The sequence below is a fragment of the Solanum pennellii genome, chromosome 7 (genome assembly GCF_001406875.1).
Source record: "Solanum pennellii chromosome 7, SPENNV200".
NCBI classification, from domain to species: Eukaryota; Viridiplantae; Streptophyta; class Magnoliopsida; order Solanales; family Solanaceae; genus Solanum; species Solanum pennellii.
The window spans coordinates 26298904-26306790 of NC_028643.1; the positions used below are offsets into that span (position 1 = coordinate 26298904).

At 32.5% G+C, this 7887-nt stretch overlaps 1 pseudogene; it reads right to left on the reverse strand.

The window, feature by feature from the left end:
* The window catches only part of LOC107024938, a 14803-nt pseudogene extending 10468 nt beyond the window's left edge, over positions 1 to 4335 (reverse strand).
* Between the last annotated feature and the right edge of the window lie 3552 nt (positions 4336 to 7887).

A 7887-nucleotide genomic window follows, 5' to 3' on the forward strand; every position in this document is an offset into this window, starting at 1 on the left:
TATATATATATATATATTCGATTATTATTTATCACATATTTATTATTTGTATTTATCCTTTTCGGGTATGAATTTTATGGGTTGTGGTACAAAATGTATTTACTTGTAGGAGTAAATTGATGTAATGTTGAAGAAATTTGGAGCTAAAATGAATCAAACATTGAAGGTTGGAGAATGAAATCACGCATGAAACTTAATGGATTAAAAGTTATAATTTAATACGTAAATTTAATTGCAATACAATTGTGCTGCCATGTGTAAAAATTTGAACAGAGGCAACAAATTTTGAACACACAGCTTCACATGGAAAATTAAAAGGAATTCAACTCTGTTTTGGTTTTAGGTTTCCTATTGATTTGGACTCAGTTATTTTATTTAGCGTTTTCTAGATATATATAATAGTTTAGAGAAATAATTATGGAGAAAAATACAGGGCATCAAGAAAAATTTGTGAATACTTTTAGGGTTTTTTGTTCTTCATTTCATAGACATAAGTATCTAAAGACCCATATTCTGGGGCTGCATCTATGAGTAATTGTTGAACATCAATTTTTTTGAATTAATATTGGTTGTCACTTATAATACTTTTGTATTCTTCTTTTAGTAATTCATGCTAGATCACCATAGAGATTAAAATAGTCTATTATTAAACTCGAGAGATGATGAGATAGATAGACCAAAGAGTACAAAGGGCTTGATCTTCCATTAAATTTAATTTATATATGTTTAGGAGTGACGCCGGAAGAACACCAAGCTTGGTTACAAAACATGATGAAATATAAATACTTGCCAATTTCGAGTGCCTATCCCATCTCAACGATGTAGTTAGACAACCAATTACAGTAGGTGATTAGAGGTTCGGAGACCATAAGCATAAAGTCAACCTTGTAAATCAATAATTGGATAATCGTATTACTTCACGTATGGGGCGTGATAAATGAAACCCTATAGATGTTTCAACCTTAGGAGTTTCCATTCGTTGTAAGTAATTTTATTATTTAATTCCTACATTCTTTTCTTTACAACTAAAATCAAACTATTTTGGCACTCTTATATTAGACTAGTATAATTTAGTAAACATAGTTAACCAACAAGTTCTTTGGGTTCGATACTCTAATTTTAAGAGACACTATTACTTGCGCGACCACGTACACATGAGTGTGAAATTGAGAGAAACAAGTTTTTGGAGCCGTTGCTAGGGACTTAGAAATTAAGTATTCTTCTAGGTTATTTTCTTTTTATTTATTTTTTTATATATTTTGATACATAGTTTTTCTACAAATTAATAATCTTTATGTGATAAACGGAAATGATGATTATTCTTGCGTAGTAAGACCTTGTACTTGTTGCAAATAACTCTCTTTGTGCAACATTGTCAATATATTCTTAGGGAAAATTGTGTGCACCATCTTAATACTATAAACTTTGTAGTATTTTGTGGGTCGATTGTACCGTAGTGTGCTACTCTACGCCAAAACCCTACCATGATGATTCTAATAATCTTTGTTCCTTTGATAGTATGGGATCTTGCAGGAAATTAATAGTGTAATATGAAAAGATTCATAAGATAACCATACATGTGATGTCACCCCTTATAGATAGAAAAATGAAGAACTTGTGACGATGTTGATTATTTTCTTGCGTACTCAGAACTTAAGCAATGAATTGAATGCAAAGACTGCTGCATTTGACGCTCAAAAATCCAATTATTGTTTTGTGATACTCAAAAGGCACTCAGAAATCAAATAGAGGTTCTAAAATCGGAAGAGATACAATGCAATCAGACTTTTCTTGAAGATACCACATTTGAGAAATAGTACAAAAGTGAGAATGTGGTAAATGATTTTGTTTTGGAGTCGAGACATCTTGAATCACATTCAAAACACTTTCTATATTATTCTTAGATGGCAACATGACATTTGAGACATCTGAACTAATTCATGAGTGTATAGATGAGGAACAAGGCCCCTACATCCTAAATTTTTCAATTCCATGTAGGCAAAACAACATTCCACACCTAAAAAACCTAGAAGTGAATGATGAAACATATATTACTTTGTTCCTTCATCTTTACACCACCACCTATCAAGAGGAGAAAAAATGATGCAAAGATAGGGGTAAAATTTATAAGTTCAATATGAAAAGAAAAGTGACGTATTTTATTGGCCGTGCCACAACATTGAATTAGGCACTTATTGGAAGACAACCCAATTAGTAGTGTAACTTATTATTTTATTTTATTTTATTAGTGTCACTTTTTGTCTTGGTTTTGCAGATTAGGGGAAGTATGAGTACCCAAAAATTTGAAGAGAAGGAGCATGTTTGAGCTAAAGTATGGGGTGCGTACGAATCTTCATGAAAAATAAAAGAACATGCTACTAGCTAGAACTTCAGGAATTTTTCCTAACCTTTGTTTTAAATCTTATTTGATGTTTTTGAGGGTATAAATTTTTTTTATTGTGGGGTGGAGTAATGAATTCCCAGTTTTTACTCTTTTACCGTGTCTTTTCTTATTTTAGGATGAGTTCCTTCTCTTTTATTTTCGGTTCTTTTCTTAAGATAGTTCCTTTGAATTGAGTGTCTTTTATTTTGTTAGGAATAATTTTTTTCCAGAGAAAATAAACGACCCTTTTGAGTGGTGTGATACTTGCTATTTAGGCCTAATTTTTTAGTAGGGATTTCTCTTGAATTCTTGATTGACAAGAAAATAGCAGACTCCTTGACATCGAGGCTCATGGTTATGACTTTATATATAAATTATTTTATTTGTAGTTTGTTATGACAATGTCTTGCTTAAAAGTGGAATTGATCCATCTTAATTTATACTTATTCCACGTGTGGTGAGAATTTGTTTATTTGATGTTTTGCATCATAGTTTGAAACTTGCCCTGCATTTTATAAAAGCGAATAAGAAGTGTTGTTTTGTTTAGAAGATGATAATAAGATTTAATTTCATTTTCTTGTATATTTTAGCTTTTTTAGATATTATATCAGTAGTTAGCCCTTCTGAGCTTGCAATCTTTTGTTGGTAGTCATATTTTTTCCTTGAATATTTTTGAATAGCTATTTTTGTACCTTGCTTCCTTGAGCATTATAGCATAAGAATTATTCTAATTGTAAATTCCGAAAAAAATATGGTTGAGTGAAAATTTTATCAAGGATAGCTACAAAGTTATTAAAAATCCCTCTTTGAAATAATGTGACATGAATAAAAAAAAAAGAAAAACAAAAGAATGTGATTAAACAAAATCCTTTGAAAAAAAGATAAAAAATGACTGAAGCATTATTGAAAATATCAGAATTACTTTTGAAATAATTATTTAAGAGAGGTATGAAATAAACAAAAGAAAATAATGGGTTATTTAGTCTAAAATTGTCAAGTGCTTAAGGAAGTGTAAGTCACTATTATACTGTTTTCTTAACCGTTCCCTAGCCTACATTACAACCCGTTAAAGTCCTATTTGATTCTATTCAAGCATGCTAAATTAGATGTACATGATGTGCAAATATATGAATCTTTCTACATATATGTAAATTTTATTTCTGAGTGTGAGTTGTCTTTGATGCTAAATCTTAATTTATATTCAATATTTTTAATTGACTGTGATGATTATTTCTTCTTTTGAGGGTACTTGTTTCATGATCGATAACTGATTTTATTAACTTTTTTTGATGAGAGTAGGTGAGCAAGCTTAAATTTTATGAGTTCAAAGTCCTTCCTTGAGGTTAGGAGGTTAGAGGTTCATTGTTTATTATTGTACTTGATGTTTTAAAATTCTTATATGGTAAAATTTTTTGCATCTGCTTAAGTGATTACATTCTAGTATGATTTTCTGATATGAACTTTAATGTTTGCTGGCCACTTGTCCTGATCAGAAGAAGAAATAAAGAGAATGGTGACTCCTTTCCTTACACTCAAGGAGGACGAGTAAAAGTGTAAACGTGGGGGTGTTCACTTGTAATAAACCATCCATACAAAAACTAAAAAGGAATAAAACTTATAATAGCTAGTGAAGAAAGCAAGAAAGTTTACTCACCGCAGGTTATCCAGGGATAAAACAATGCCACACCATCAAATTGACAGAACCATCTAGAGCAGTTTCTGGCTTCGCCACAAATCCCTTAGGGAAAAAAAAGAAGAGAGCCTTAAGTTAAGTGAGCCATCAAATCCACAGATCCTAAAAACCCATTATTGTGGATCAGTAAAATAAGAAAAAGTTACACAAAATGTACTGAGTAGAAAGAAATCAAAAGGGTATAGAATACATGTGGGTGATCCATCCGCCATAATCTGCGCTCCTCAGCAAGACGAAGACGTGCGATTCTGCCAGCCATGCTTGCGGTTTACCCCCTTTCTTCTCTCTTAGTAAATCCAAAATTCTTAGAGGCGATTGAAAATGAAAAGGGTTTTTCAAGGAAACTTCACTTATAATTTTAAAATTTAATTTCGAGTTAGATTTAATATTGCAATATAAATTTAATATTTTTTCTCTATCAATTTATGTCAATCTAACTCTATTTATTATGATTACGAGATTTCTATGTACATTAAATTTCATATTAATTTAATATCACATTAAATAAAATTAACTTAAATTTATTGTAGTTACGTGATTTAATAGAGTCAATATATAAATTAATTGAGAAATAATTTCCTAAATATTCCTCCAAATTCAACTTTGTTACGTCCGTAGTTCATAATATAATGCTCATCTATAATTGTGTAAGTCAAATATTAGCAATAGAGAAATAAAATTTTACTTTTTAAATTGCAACGAATGATTTTTGCTCTTAAATAATGTCACTATCTGAGCCTACACCCTGTGTGGGACTGAAACTAGAGAAAAATAACTTGCCCTAAGCGATCCCCTGTCCTGGTGTAACTCTTAGCATTTTGTAACCCTCAAAATGAACTAAGTTAAACTAGATACTATCATATGTATTATGAGTTAATAAGATTTTAAATTGATGAATAATAGTCTTAGAAGGCAGCTTGAAGGGTTTTGAAGTCAAACGTCGAAGAACACCAAGACGTTCGGAAACTAGTCTTGTGCGTGTGCTAGTGTTCCTTTGTGTGTTTTATGTGTTGTGTGGTATCTAAATGGATAGAAGGGACCCTAACATATATATTATCATGTTTAGGGTCAAATGTTCCGGGTACAAATCTCAAAGAACCACCCCAAGGGTCCTTGAAGAGGACCCAAACGTTGGCCATAAAGCTGCCAAGGCAACATCAAACATGACCCAATCGAAGTCCCTTTGATTGAATGGACCCTTTATAAGGGGGCGTGTCTCCACATTTAGTTTTGGGGATATTAGCTCTCAAAGTGTTAGCCTTTGATCCAAACCACACCCAGCAGGACAGGCCGTGGTTCCATCGACGTCCCGTCGTTTGGCATGCAATTTTCCTGTAGGTGATTTGAGAAATTCACCCACGTTCTAATTAAGTCCTAGGAGGATATTTGAAGAGTTTTAAAGTATATTAATTTAATTTAAATACCTAGACCTAAATTATATTTCACTTTTCCAAATCAAAACGCCAAGTTCAAAATATGTTCTCGATAGGATCAATTGAATCTTGAACTTAAGGTCGAGCTATGGTTGATGTTTATCAGTGGTTTTTCCATGAATTTTGTGGAATTTCATAATCTATTAAGCTATGGTTATTTCATCCTCAAATTTTATTCCATTGAAGGAGCCAATTCCAAAGGCTTTCCAAAGATCTTTGAAAACCCTTAGATCCTATTTTGAATTCTAAGCATGGGTTCTTGCATGAAAAGGTTTAAACTGATATTGTATGAATTTATCAATGTTAATTTATGGTTTTAACATCAGAAACTACATCAACCAATGTATTCCTTGAATTCCTAACTTTTGCTCTAAAGTAGGTGAATTGATCATGACTTAATTGTATTGAATTCATGTGTAGAGTGTTATGGGCTATTGATTTATATGTTGATCATTGTTGAAATTTTTTATAGATTGCAGTATAAAATTTATAGCTATATTGAGTTTTATTGGATCATTGATATTGATAAATTGTTGGCTTAGATAATGTACATTGTTATTTGAAAGATCTTTTATTTTGTGAATTAGCTGGAAAGGCTAAGGAATGACGATTATGGCGATTAGAAGGTAGTGAGTTAACCTAATTTCATTGTTAATATAAAATTGATATTGAATTGTTATTTATTGGTATGGTCCACCTATGGTGACTGTGTTTAATGGTTATAACTGTTCTGAATATGGCCTTTTCGGCATCATTAAGTGATCTATGGTATGATCATGATATTGTATAAATGAAGGTATAAAGTGAAGTTTCTCATTTGATGTGTATATGATCTCTTATGGGTGCTATAGTGATATGATTGAATGTACTTGCTTTCTAGTTTTTGATATATGATGATGAAGGACAAGGGAAAGCCTTATAGAATGATGTTGTTGGTAGGCTAGTTGTTCCTATTTGGTTCTTTAATGGTATTCAATGAGAGTAGGAATGAAACTAAAAGATCGTGTAGACCTAGAGTTGGTGCCCTTCGTTGAATTAAATTTATCGGATATAAATATAAGAAGGATGCCCGCAAGAATAATGGATGAGGAAACTGTGAATAAGGGAGTTCCAACCCAAGGTGAACAAGTTCTTTAAGGTGTTCAAGTTCCTCAAGGTGAACATGTCCTTATATGTAATAAAGGGAATGAGGTTCCAGTGGTTATCCCGTACATGACTAACGATAAAGTTAGAGGATCTCTTCTTACCCTAGCTCGAGCCATGAGGCTCAAGCAAATCAAAATACAGGTCCTAGGATGAATGCTGTTGGGACTACCAAGACTTCTATATTGAGGGACTTTGTAAAGATGAATTCTCCTACCTTTCTTGGATCTATGGTTGTGAAGGATACCCAAGAATTCTTTGATGAGGTTTATAAGATAGTACATGCTATGGGGGTGACGTCTAGGGAGAAGGTAGAGTTGGCTTCATACTAATTTAAAAGGGTTGCTCAGGTGTGGTTCACACAATTAAAAGACAATAAGCCAGTCGAATCGGGTTCTATAGAATGGGAAGAGTTTAAGAAATCATTCTTAGAGAGATATTTTCCCTGTGAGAAGAAAGAATTTAAGGTAAAGGAATTCATATACCTTAGGCAAGGTAACATGAGTGTGGAGGAGTGTCCTTTGAAGTTTACCTTGTTGTCTAAAGATGAAATAAGTAGGTTCGTGAACGCTCTATCTAAAATTGTGAATGAAGAGTGTCATAGGATGATGCTCTATCGGGACATGATTCTATATAGGATCATTGTGTATGCGCAATCTATTCAAGAGTCTAAATTTGACAGTAGAGGTAGAGATGCTAAGAGGTGAAGAACCATTGATTAAGGTCAACCTAGGTTTAAGAAGAGGGCTCAGAATGAAGATGTTCCTACTGATCCTAAGTCTAAATATGAGAGAGATGGTGGTTATAAAATTGATAAACCTACATTCATAAATTGTGGGAATAAACACTTTAGGAAGTGTCTAGCTGGTAGTAGTGGGTGCCATGGATGTGGGAAGAATGATCACATGTTAAGAGATCGTCCTACTAATACTTCTAAGGGAATAAAGGACAATCAAGCCCCAAATAATGGTCCTAGTGCAGGTGAACAAAAGAGGAATACTTCTATTGTCTTCAAGCTAACAAACAAGTAAATTTGCATGAAGTTACTAGTAAGTTATAGTTTTCCCTTTTGTTATGTTGATGATATAGTTGATGGGTTTCTTCTAATTGGGGGAGTATGGTGAATAGTTGGGTTGAAGAATTTTGTCTCTTCTCTTCAATTATATTAAAACTTAAGAGTTAGAACTTTCTAGTAGCATGTCATAAATTGGAATTCTTTTGTAAAAAATGAATTT